Below are 14,052 nucleotides of genomic sequence, written 5' to 3'. Positions count from 1 at the left end.
ATAACACAGCCAATTAGCAACAAAGTCAGAGCTCACAGTAACTCATTTTCTTTAAATCGGCAAATATTTATAGAACACTCAACCATACCACCTATCTCTATATATGTTAATTTAGGATAAACCTGAAGAATTCAGCTTAATTAAAACCGTTTTCTTGCAATCTCCTGATATGGGATCTCATTGGAAAGATCAGCCATTTACATAGAAATCTTACCAAAGGGAGTTTCCCTTCTTTCCACATAGACTGGCCCACTGGGGCTGCCCTAACAAAGTGAGTGGAATGAGAGGAGAGGTCTCAGTTTCTAATGAAGACTTAAGTATCAATTTGTAGATCATCATGTCCATTATTCATTGAACATTTCTGACTCATTTGTTCCTGATATACAAGGGGACTGATTTTCTATTATCCAAGAATGCCTTAAAAAGATGCATTCTGTCACAATATTCAACCTCTTGCCTGTGTAATTGCCCCCAATAATTAAATAATAGAGTTGAACACAAATTGGAAGCTGTGTTTTGACTATATTCCATGAGTCCTGGTTGTTAAATATACCAGTTACAAATTTTACTAAGTAACAGGTAGTTTAAATGATCTCATTTAATTCTTATCATGGCCCCATAAGTTGGATATTAATACACTCACTTTTCAGAAATGGCTTAGAAGTCAAGTCACTAACCTAATTACATACAGTATTCAGTGAATAAAAAAATCTTCTACTCCTACCCCATCCCACCAGAAAAAAAATAAATAAATAAAGAGCATCTTTGTGTCTCCAAAGGCCATTCTCCTTCTGCTCTATCATGGTGTCAGATGATACAGGCAAATGGCAAGATGAAATAACAAAATAAGTAGCACAGTTTTAATAGGTATAAGATGAAAGGCAGGTCTCATATGACTGTCAAATCCAAAAGAAAACCTATACTCCTCCAAAAAAAGAAGTCTTGGGAAGAACTGTAAGTACTGACTAACATCACTTAAGGCACCAAAGAGAAACTGCATTTGTAACACATAATATTCTTAGAATCTTTATTTTCTTCTAATTTCTCATATAGTCAGCTGCTCACAGTCATTGATCTCTACTCTCAAAAACATTCAAAACTCCTATTCTAAACTCAAGGAGTTTACTGACTTTTCTCTCTAAATTCCCTTACTAGCCTACCAGCTCAACGGTTTCATGCAAGGAGAAGTTCCTTACTCTTCATAATAATAATAAAGTAAACATTTCTCCCATCCTGTATCCTGTCTACCTGACCCTCATCACCACAATCAACTTGCTGAGAAGTGTAAGAGATGACAGGAGAGGGGAGAAGGCCATGAAGACTACAGGTTATTGTGTTTTATAGTACATATATAGCTTTACAGAACGGGTGTCTCCATTTTATTGGAGTAACTGAAGGACATCAAATAAGAATAGCAATTATATCAGGCCTTAAAACAAGGGCTGTGTTGAAGTATTTATAATGCTAGCACACCAACATTATACCTACCCTTATTCAAAATAATACAAAGTTAAGATTCAAGTATTCTCCATCATGAAACATTTCCTCCTACCTTTCAAAGGTATTTCCTGAGAAGAGCTGCCATCCCTAAATGCAAGCTCTAGGAAACCTATAATCAGTTTCTCTCTCTCTCTCTAATTGAGCACTTTCTTTCCTTAGATTTTAGAAGAAGCATGAAAATGATTTACTGATTTAGGAACTGGGTGGAGCAGACCACAAAAGGCCAAATCAGAAACATCTGGAATGAACTAGCTGAGGGAGAGGGATTGAGAGAGAGAGAGAGAGAGAGAGAAGTAGGGCTTTCAAATGAAACAAAGTACAGATGATTTGGCCAAATTTAAGCCAAGCCAAACACTCACATTAAACATTGCACTTGGGTCTGGTTCAATAGCGGGAGCCGGCAAGAGGGAGCGTCAGCCAGCATTGCATCAGACGCACACTGTGGATGGAGGAAATGAGTTTAGTCAAGCCAGCTGTGACTTCAAAGGGGCTGCTCTCCCAGAGAACAGTGGGAAAGGGTTCCCTCTTCAGTGAAGACTGCAAAGTTCAGCCAAATTCAGTCCAAAGGGAACGGACTTACAGGAGGAGAAAATTACATTCAAAGTACGAGAAAGAATACTTTCCTTCCATGAAGTAGCTTGAGAGAAAAGGAAGACACATGGCAAGGAAGAGGGGTGACAAGAAAAGATTCAGATGCTCATTTGAGAACTGGAGTCCTATGTGCAGATGCAAAATGGAGTGGTTTGTGTACGGATAACGTTGCTTTTCAGTTCAGACACCTCGTTGTATGAATCATGTTTTGAAATCTCTGGGAGGAGAGGCCAATGGACCCCTCCCCCAAGTGACTCCCAAAGATAGTCTCTTTCCCTCTTTGTACTTCTAGAAAACCACACATTTCTTTCCAATTGTTTATTCAACCCAAGTTTATTGAGAGACAAACAGTGGGCTAGACCCTGGAAATACGAAGACAAACAAGACAGTCCTAGTTCAGGAGTTCAGGAGTTCACAGTCTCAAGAAAACCTAGACACATCAATAGAGGATTATGGTTGGAGCAATAAATCTTATACTAGAGCAATGATTCCTGAAGTGTGGTCACCTGACGGGCATCAGCATCACCTGCGAAGTAGTTAGAAATGCAAATTTGTGGGGCCCCCACCCAAACGTTTCCTTTCCATTTCCTTTCAATCCTAAAGGAAGTCAACCCTGAATAGTCATTGGAAGGACTGATGTTGAAGCTGAAGCTCCAATATTTTGGCCACCTGATGCAAAAAGCTGATTCATTAGAAAAGACCCTGATGCTTGCAAAGATTGAAGACAGGAGAAGGGGATGACAGAGGATGAGATGGTTGGATGGCATCACTGACTCAATGGATATGAGTTTGAGAAAATTCTGGGAGATGGTGAAGGACAGGGAAGCCTTGCGTGCTGCTCTCCATGGGGTCACAAAGAGTTGGACACGACTGAGTGACTAAACACCACCACCACCCGAAAACACTGAGTCAGAAAGCCCAGGCTGGTTTGACAAACTCCTGGGGTGATTCAGAAAAGCTTGAGAGCTTCTGCTTCTGTAGGTCACTTCTCAGCCCCTTCCAGGCTAGATTCTAAATAGACTGCTCTCCAGTATTTCACAAGAATGAGCCCCAGGTATAAGTCTTGTGTAAGTAAGCTATAAGAACTTTAAGGGCAGGAGTTGTTTTTCCTTTTATGAATTCTTTCCTTTCTCTTCCTACTTTCAGAAATCACCCAGTATTTAGAAGATATGGGCATTGAAATTTAGATATTTAATTCAATAGAAATTTAATTCAGAACTTAGGTGGTGCAAGGGTTTAACACTCACGAGGAGAAATGGGCACACCTATACCTACAAGTTTTCATAACTCTCATTGGTGGGAGGAGAACATAAATACTATCTCTCCCAAGCACTCACCTGATGCTTGAGGCCTCCTGGTGATACTTCCTTGCCAAGCATTTGTTCTTCTTATGCTTGAGCACCTCTCCTGGTCTCACTATCTCAGGCTGCAGTTTCCTTTCTTTCAGACAGCTCTGGTAGAAGGAGCTAGCTTCTTCTGGGCTGAAATCCATCATCATTTAAATTCCATTTGTTAGTTATAGTCCTACCCCTTGGGAATCCATAGCAAAGATACTTACATATTAATGTGACATTTTTCAAGTATTTGAAGATAGTAATTATGTAGCATATGACATAGGTTAAACTCACAGTCTCTGGAAGCAGCCTGCCTGCATTTAAATTCTTGTTCTGTCATTCATGAGCTCTGTGACCTTGAGAGAATTATTTACTATCTCTGCAGCTTTGTGTATGTGTGTGTGCATGTGCGTGTGTGTGTGTGTGTGTATAATGACATTATATAAAAAGACTTTTATAAGGAGTGCATGAATTAATATATGTAAATGTTCCCAGAACACAGTAAAGTGCTTTAAAAGTTTTAGCTATTATTAATCATCATCATTATCATAGAGAGCTTGTCAGATACCTGACATAGGCCATCTTTCCAATTCTATAGTCAGGCATTAGGTGAGTCTATTCATTCCTTTGGGTTCAAACACTATCGATACACTTGAGAAATATCTCTTCATTCTCCTTCTGAGCACACAGCTAAATGTAAGTGGCTAGTTGCGGATGCATGAATTGTTCTAGTCACTATAATTTGGATAGAAATGATGAGCACTACTTCTAGACCTGACCCCTAAAATCATCCTGAGAAATCCTGCATTCTCTTAGTCCATCAGACAGTTAAAGGCATAGGAAGCAAGGACTCCAAGAAGGTCATGGGCAGTGGTGGAGCCCCACACTGGAAGAAGTATATGTCCCTGAGTCAACACTTAGAGGAAAACTGCCTAGGAAAACCACCAGCCCGGAGCATCCACACTGGGCTTCGTGTGAGTGAAAATAAACGTCGGTTGCATTAAACCTTTGAGACTCTGTAGCCCACCACAACTACTACATTGACTCCCTAATTTATCCCTTGTTCAGCTTTTGCTTCTGAGTTTCAGAACTCTATATTTTGCTTTATATTCAGTCTTTCTACATGAACTTTCAAATAGGTTAATAAGTAAACTCAAGGCTTCTAAGATCAGACCATTTGTGTTGAAAAGCCAGTCCTACCAGATATCAAGCCATACCACCATGAGTGAATTATACAAATGCTTCAAAATTGCATAAGCTTCAGAGCTGTGGAAATAAATAAATAAATAAATAAATGTATTATATATAAAACACTCAGAACAGTCATTGGCCAGTAGTAAATGCTCAAAAAACGCCAGATATCCCACCCTAGTTTTCCATATGGACTATAGGTAGTTTCCCTACCATCCAAGAGTTGTTAAAACCAGAAACTTGCAATTTAATCCTGAATTTTATTTTCATCATCATCTCACATGGAATAAATCACCAATAACTGATAAATCAAGCTCCCTAAATATTTTTCTTTTTTTTTTTTTTTTTTTTTGCTAGTACAGAGGTTTTAATTTTTTTTCTTAATTTTAAAATCTTTAATTCTTACATGTGTTCCCAAACATGAACCCCCCTCCCACCTCCCTCCCCATAACATCTCTGTGGGTCATCCCCATGCACCAGCCCCAAGAATGCTGTATCCTGCGTCAGACATAGACAAGCGATTCAATTCTTACATGATAGTATACATGATAGAATGCCATTCTCCCATATCATCCCACCCTCTCCCTCTCCCTCTGAGTCCAAAAGTCCGTTATAGACAACTGCGTCTTTTTTCCTGTCTTGCATACAGGGTCGTCATTGCCATCTTTCTAAATTCCATATATATGTGTTAGTATACTGTATTGGTGTTTTTCTTTCTGGCTTACTTCACTCTGTATAATCGGCTCCAGTTTCGTCCATCTCATCAGAACTGATTCAAATGAATTCTTTTTAACGGCTGAGTAATACTCCATTGTGTATATGTACCACAGCTTTCTTATCCATTCATCTGCTGATGGACATCTAGGTTGTTTCCATGTCCTGGCTATTCAAATCCATCCACTTGTCTATCCTATTTTTTTGTTCCTGCCTCATCCTAGTCAAGGCCACCAGTACATGTGGCTGTATTATAACTGCATCTTTACTATTCAAATCCATTCATTTGCCCTTCAAATGCATTCTCCCCATGGAATTGTTAGTGTTCTTTTTAAGCTCAAATCTGATATGGTCACTCCAAAATTTAAAGTATATTAATACTTTTCATTAACATTTGGTAAGTCCAAATTCTTGACCCATCACTTCAACTTCTCATCATAACCCACCAGGTGACTCTCTGGATTTTAGCCATGCTGGGCTTCTGTGGGCTTCATAAAGGTGCTCCCGATTATCCCATCATGTTGACTACTTCTACTTACAGTGAGCTTCCTCTCCACCCCCAGCTTACCTAATTCGTTCTGATCATCCTTTATGTTTCAGCTCAAATGCTACACTCCTCAGAAAGCCTTCTTAGCAATCTCTGCCCACACTAACGAAAGACATTCCCACATAGCATGCACCACATTTCATTAAACTCGGTGCACTTGCCATTATTTGTACAAACATGTCTTCCCAGCTAGCCAGAAAGCTTCATGAGGGCAGGGATCATGTACATATGGTTCTCTGTCTAGGACAGTGTGGCTTGTATGCAAGAGAGGTTCACTGAATTTTTTTAAGCGTGAGTTTGAGTCTGTTTAGGTGATTTTGTGTGTATGTATCCCATGTGAATTTTTATTTATTTGGATCATGGAAAAAAAGCCCTATAGACAACACAAATTAAATTCAGTCAACAAATTTAGAAAACCCAGCATCTGACCTCTTTGAGTTGAAAATCTAGTTGACTTGACTATAAAAGTAAAAATATTTTTTACAAAGTAAAAACTATATTATATAATTATACCAGGGCTTCCCTGATAGCTCAGTCAGTAAAGAAACTGCCTGCAGTGCAGGAGACCCGGATTCAATCCCTGGGCTGGGAAGATCCCCTGGAGAAGGAAATGGCAATCTACTCCAGTATTCTTGCCTGGAGAATCCCACGGGCGGAGGAGCTTGGCGGACTATAGTCCATGGGGTCACAAGAGTCGGACATGACTTAGTGACTAAACCACCACCAACATATTATATAAAGTAAATGTATGTTATAGTATCACGCATGCATGATGGAATGATTCTAAGACCTCCACTAGGGTATGGGGCATGGGTACTTGGGATGGGTCAAAAAGTTGAATGTTTCTGGAATCAGTATTATGAGTGCTCTCATATTCTAAGCACCCAACAAGCTCTCCATCCACAGTTCACAGAGCATCTGTGACACCAGACCAGATTACGAAACACAGATGAGGAGGCTGCAAGCAAATTGGAGTTCAGAATTCAACCAGGTTGGTTTTCCATCAAGAAAAGATTTGTGTCAATGTTGGTCCAAAATTTAACGAAGTGCAAGGTTGGTTGGAGAAGGACCGACAGAAGGATGCCCAATAAACAGTGCCATCTAGAGAAAAATGCATTCCAGGGAAGGAGACGCTGTCAAGTGGACTCGGCATAGTCACTGAGTTGTACCAATGAGGTTTCAGAGCCTAGCTCCAAACCTACTAACTAACTCTGTTTTTGGTATAAGTATGGAATTTCTCTAACATTTTTTGCTCACCTATAAAGTTGAAACAATAGGCTCCAAGTCACCAGATTGCATATGACAACCTTAGCTATCTCTTAGCTATGGCTCAGAGAAGTTTGGAATTTTTCCTGGAGCAACAAACTAATAACTGATAATAGGTAGCACTGTACCTACTACATCTCCTGACTCTCAGGCTACAGCTCTTTCCATTAAATTTTAAAGGAATGCCTTCTCCCTTACAAAAATAATAGGTGGCTATGGCCAAGAAAGTAACAAGTTAGCCTAAGTTTTACTGAGCACTTATAAGCACCTTGAGTTATACCGGTGATATGTGTCCAGTTTAAACCAACAGATGATGTTTTCGGTTTTAGAGAGCTTTATGGTTATAGTTTCCAGAAGAGTTAAAAAAAAAAAAAAAGCCAAAAATAAGTGGTCCAAATTCAACACTACTAGTACTTCATTCTGCTCTCAGCCAAAGAGGAAAAAATTGTGATATGAGCCTTTGGCTCTGGCAATAGCTTTCCATTAGTTCCTGAATGGTGTGGGTTTTCTCTAGCTACTTTGGAGTCACAACCAATGGTTCTGTTGCCTTCCCTGGTTCTAATAAAACTCTGTGTTGGGTTTCGGATTACTTTCATTCCAAGAGGACCCCTTGTCAGTCCTCTGGTGGCCTTTATTGTCCACAGCCGCTGGCAATGAATCTGGGGGCAAAGGCCTCTGGTTACACCCACCACTGAAATCAGTCTCAGCTACACCACACCAGGAACGGATTATAGGGTGGAATTCAGCATTTGTCCCCACAGGATGAAGGCAATAGCTTTGCAGTTATTCCCCAACAACTTCTGATTCTGTAACTTATTCCCTCCTGCACTAGAGACAGCCAGCATTTCTTAGCAACTCTGACCTGAACAGAAAATGAAACAGCATGCCGCAAAGGAGTCAGATTGAGTTTTGGGAATGTTTTCTCCAAGAGAAGAGGTCGAATGAGTTTAAATACAAAGACTTCTAAATCCCTCCAAGTATTTTCCCCTCCTTAATGGTTTCAACCAGTGCCTTATTATTATTCGCCCCATGTTTGAATAATGGAACGCTAAGATCACTGTATTCATCAAGGGAAGGAAATGCTATATATTCTAAAAAGCACGTTGAATAAAGCTCTCTCCCTCTGTGAGGCCATGCTTCATGGAGTTTTCCTGTCTGCTAAATGCATGGCCCTGGCTTGAAATTCAAGAATTTGAAAAATTGTAGAACACTCACCACGCCAGTACCATCAGACCACATCACATTCCAGGGCCTTCATTATCCAAGCAAACTATTCCAACCCCAAATTACCACAAATAGTATCAAGAGTTTCTACCTGTATACATAAATATCAGATTATTACAAATAGTGTCAAGATTCCATATAAATATGAATTATATTTATAGTAGATGAATTATATATATGAATATATAGGAAGAACTAGGAGAGAGAAGGCCTAGGTTCTGGTCCTCAGGTGCTGCTACCCAACAGTAGACTGAGTTTGGAAAAGTTCTGAGCCTCAGTTTCTTCATCTGCCTAATGGGTTAATGATTCTCTTGCTCACAAGTTAAGGTTCTTTTTTCACCCTAATGAAATAATGAGGGTCCTGGGGCTCAGTGATGCAGGACATGTCCAGTGACTTCTGGAAGAAAGGGGTTTTCTTAGGTCACCTGTACTATCTACCCTGGAATCAAAATAATTCAGAGGATGTATTCACTCTTAAATCCACAGCATCTCTGCTATCTTCTATGGGAGCTGCGGCAAAGCTAATTGGAAAGCTCGGAGCCCTGCTCTGAGCAGGACACAGCCTCCTCCTATTTCCTGTCTAGCATCATCCTGAAGAAATTCATTCAAGTGGGACAATCAACCCATTGTGTGCAAGAAGCCCACGTTTCTTGAAAATCTAATTTTCAGGTCCATTCCCCTGGGTGAGTGGTAATATTCACTTAATTCAATGCTTTATGAAAAAAGAATTAAAACTCAACTTCACTTGTTCCAAATGCCTTATATGGTTGTACATGCGTAATTCTGAGTGTAAAATGTAAATTACTTGGAACCATCCAAACATCCCCAAAATCACTGGGGAAGCACAGGCATCGAATGGATTGTTATGCAGCCGTGAAATAGTTATGTAGATTCTTTTGACTATGACGAAGTGCTCCCGTTATAACCTTAAATAACAAAGCAAGTGGTGGATTCATGTCAATGTATGGCAAAACCAATACAGTATTGTAAAGTAAAATAAAGTAAAAATAAAAATTTAAAAAAAAAATTGTGTAACCTGCATTACAGGTATCCCCTGCTTTTCAAAAATTAGCTTTCTGCTGCTTCACTTTTACTGAAAACCTACTCAAATACCTGCTTCCACAAGAACTAATCACAAGAAATTAAGAGTTTCACTCTTACAAAAAAAAAAAAAAAGGCAAAAAGCAAAAACAGTGTTCAGCATTTGCTTGACCACAAGCTTTGATAGAGGCAGTGGGCACTCTGAACAGTATATCCATTAACAGAAGCAAGTTTGCTTTATCACGATGGACTCCAGTGTATAAACGAAAGTAGCTTTCTTCTTTGGTTTGGTTGTCCCTTTAAAACTGTACAGTGGACTTGTAGAGACAAGCCTTTAACTTTTCTAGGTCATCTCCAATTCATACATACACACACATGTATGTGTGTGCATACATACACACACACACACACATATACTCTCAAGTCATCTTCAGGTATGAAAACTATCACATTTCAATAATTAAACTATCCAGTTCAGTACACACCACCACCCACTAATACAATTTCAGATTTCCCTTCTAGGACAACGTGGGGTTTGATGAGGCACAGGTACACAGTCAGCCTCCTCCTTTTCCTTTTTCTCCTTCACAAGGCTGCCTCAGGCTGCCCCAGAGTTGAAACAGGCTTGGACAGCATCTGATCATTGTGTGTCTTCTGGGCTGGCAGGGTCCCATACGGATGACTTCTCCTTGAAGAGTTTCCCTAAGTTCATCAGAAATTCCATGGGCCTCCACCACCTGAAGCTCCAGTGACCTACCCTATCTCTCACTACACCTTTCCTCTCCAGGTCCCAGCCCTTGATACGGCAGTCCAGCTCTCTGCTGCATTACTCAGACGCCTCAAACAGTCCTTTCATGGGGAGCCACTTTTAAAACAGCCCAGATCTATTACATGTAGAGTTATATGTAGGGTTATTGACTTATTTGAGCATCTGATTGTCTATGCCGTGATCTAAAAGCTGCATGTTTCATACATCAATACCACTATCACTGGCACTGACTTTGGGCAAAGTTCTGTGCATATGCTAAGAAGATGTTAAAACATCCCAGATATCATATCTTTTCCTCAAGGTATTAACCATCTTCCAGGGAAAAAAGGTATATTCACAACTAGCTGCAAAGACCAGCAGGATGAGCCACCTGCCTGACCCTGGTTTCCCAAAGCAAATCTGACATCTGTTACCATCTACCATGACATTTCTAAACCTTTCTTCGACTGTCTCTCTTTCTCCAGCGAGACTGTGACCCCAAAGCAGGAAGGGTCTATGCTTTGCTCATCTTTTCCCCTTCAGTTCCAGCCTTGGCTTATGATAGGAAAACAATAAGAATGTGGTTATCAAGTGACTGAAATGCTAATTTTTTGAAAGAGAGTGAGGATCAGACAATTTTTGTAACAGTATAGTGTGAGTGTTAAAACTGAAATCTGTTTCTAGTTGATTTAGCTCAATTCCACTATTGCCTCTCAAGCTCCAATTTCAGAGTGAATAATGCCTTCCTTATTTATGAGTGCTAATACATTTTGAGAAAGATAGACATGCTAGAGCATTTGGTGAGCTGTGTAAGTGTTCGGCAAGCATTACTCATTATTTGAGCAATGGGCATAAGAACACTAATAAGAACTGAATTCTCTGATGCTTTTTAGCTGAGTGCTTTCATAAGACCCTCTCTGAAGTTCATCTGGCTCATCCAGGTGATTGGTACACAAAAACTGTAATAACACATAATACACTACAGTATTCTGTGAACTACTGTAAACAGAGCACCTAGAGTATAAAAGGGATTTAATAAATGTTTGTAAAAAATTGCATTTGACTTTATAAAAAGTACTAAATCTATAGAGGGATTGTAAGGCTCATTTCATCCATCTTCTCAAAGCTATGGTTTTTCCAGTAGTCATGTATGGATGTGAGAGTTGGGCCACAGAGAAAGCTGAGCACTGAATAATTGATGCTTTTGAACTGTGGTGCTGGAGAAGACTCCTGAGAGTCTCTTGGACTGCAAGGAGATCAAACCAGTCAATCCTAAAGGAAATCAGTCCTGAATATTTATTGGAAGGACTGATGCTGAAGTTTTAATACTGTGGCCACCTGATGCAAAGAACTGACTCATTGGAAAAGACCCTGATGCTGGGAAAGATTGAAGGCAGGAGGAGAAGGAGACGACAGAGGATGAGATGGCTGGATGGCATTACCAACTCAATGGGCATGAATTTCAGCAAGCTCCGGGAGTTGGTAATGGACAAGGAAGCCTGGCGTGCTGTAGTCTATGGGGTCGGCAAGAGTCAGACGTGACCAAGTGACTGAACTGAACCAAAGGTTCAGTCCATTGTAACAAGTATAGAAACAGCTGTGATTTCGTAAACAAAGTTCCCTGTGAGTAAATTTATTCAGTGTCACAAAGCAAAATAATTGAGTTGCCTGTCTGGGAGATGGTGAGCCCCTCTTTCTGGAATGGTATATGTTTACGGTAACAACCATTAAGCCAGGTACAGAATGCAAGTTAGGCTAGATGGTTTTGAGAATCCCTTCCACTTTAGATTATATGAGTTTGAACATTCAGAAATTCATCATTTATTCACTCAACAAATAAAAAAAATTGCTAAGTCCTGGTCCCCAAAATCCCTAACCATACAGAAGTTATTTATACTGAAGGAAGATAGACAATAAACACATAAATGAATTAACGTTTACTATGCCAGATGACAACGCCTGCTAATATAAGACCTAGCATTTTTAGTTAGTGCTGAGTTTTAAAGTTAATTTAGAATGCAAACCTAAGTAGCAGGAAGGCAAAGAGTTTCAAATTCATGGGCCTCTGAGTCCCAGATGTTTCCTTTTCCTCTAACATTTAATATCATCTGATGCAGATGGATCCCTGGTCAGCTGAGTGAACTAATTAATAGTTGATAAGTTTCATCAGGGAGAAAAGGATTTCTATCACAGGGGTTCAGTATCCTTCATCAAAGCATCCAGGTGATACTATAAATTTTTCCCCTCTGGTTAATCAGGAAGACTAAATCCAGAAGGAGGGTTAAACAAGGTCAGAGAGATGGAAAAACAGTCATAATTTGCATTTGAGAGCACATGATGGAATCTATTTATACCTACCTCCAGGGATATGAGAAAAAGACTCCAATATGCACAGGTAAGATTTTCAAAGATCCTAAAAAGCTAAGTGAACCATTCAACCCACTCAGAGAAGATTAGTAACAAGTATCTGCTACTAGACAGTATTAGGTTATTTATCACAATACATTTATAATTTAGAAAAGCAATTTTGACACATTTATATCCAAGACTGGATTAGATTATGTTTAAGCAAAGACACAGAATATTTCTAGGCTTAACCTCTCATACAAGTAATTCCTGAAATGACCTCAAATCTATTATTTAACATATTTATCCATGCACAAACAAACCTAAGAGCTAAGCAAAATGAGCCTTCAGATTACAGGTGGAGGTGTTAGAAGAACGTAGATTCTTGATGTCTTCATATATGTTTAACCCCTCCCAGTTGGAAGCCCTCTTAAAGTTTAATAGGCATATAAGAGAGGGCACATAGGTTGCAATGTACCATCCATTAGCTTGTTTGGTTTTTTTTTTTTTTTTTTCCGCACACAAACATGCTAGTCACTGGCAAGGAGTCTGAGGCTTACAAGTCCAGGAAAGAGAAGACAAGTTCCAGCAATAATAAAAGCTGGGATGTGGAAAGCACCATTAGAAAGTAATAGAGTGTTATGCGAGTTCACAGGAGTAATATACCACATTCATTTTCTTGTCAGAGGATCCCAGTGGGCTTAGTGGCAGCTGTACTCAGCTCAACTGGTGCAAGGAAGGGGCGGAAGAATGGAATTACTATGGTCCATTGTTCCAATGCACCCAAAACTTCCCAAAGCATCGTCCTTGTCAGACACTGAGCACAAACATCTGTCCTCATAAGGATGTGCCCATGGGGTCAGATGCCAACCCAGAGACCCACCCTGTGATGCTGGACATTTGGTTCCAAGAAACCAAATGAGCTGGTCATCCTACCTGAGAAGGCAGTTCTCCGCACCTGAGCAGACCCTGAAGGCGCTGACAGCTGGTATCTGTCTGCTGAACCTCCTCTGGATATCAGGTCCTTCCTAGAATGGGCACCTGGAGAGTACCTCTCCATGGGTACCACTCTTTCCTTTGCTGTAGTTAGTCCACTGTTTTGTAGACAAGGAAGTTTAGCCAGATGAATTTCAGTACCTAATCAAAAGAATTGAGCCTGTGAACCTGAACCTAACCCATGTAGATAATTCTCCTTCCAGTTCTCTATTAAAATGGGCTCTGTCCCTGAAAAGAGACAAGGGGTTTGTCTCAAGGGATAGCATCCAGGAGAGGTTGGGGATGTCAGGCATATTTTTCTCTGGCCAGTTTAAGAAAGGGGGTATCCTGGAGAAGAGACCAGTGGCCAAAACTTTGGAAAGAGGAGGAGCAACAGTCCTTGGTTTTACAGTGAGAAAGGGGCTGAGCCCTGGACCCTGCCAGGAAGGACTGGTAGCCTGGGGACAGGTTTGATGCAAGAATTTGTACTCCCAAAGGCAGTTTTCCTCCCCCTTTTATTAGCCCCCACTTTACAAGCCAGCAATGAGATACGCTGAATTCTATAGAGGTGTTCA

The sequence above is a fragment of the Budorcas taxicolor genome, chromosome 14 (genome assembly GCF_023091745.1).
Source record: "Budorcas taxicolor isolate Tak-1 chromosome 14, Takin1.1, whole genome shotgun sequence".
Taxonomy (NCBI): Eukaryota; Metazoa; Chordata; class Mammalia; order Artiodactyla; family Bovidae; genus Budorcas; species Budorcas taxicolor.
Note: the sequence above shows the minus strand (reverse complement) of the source record.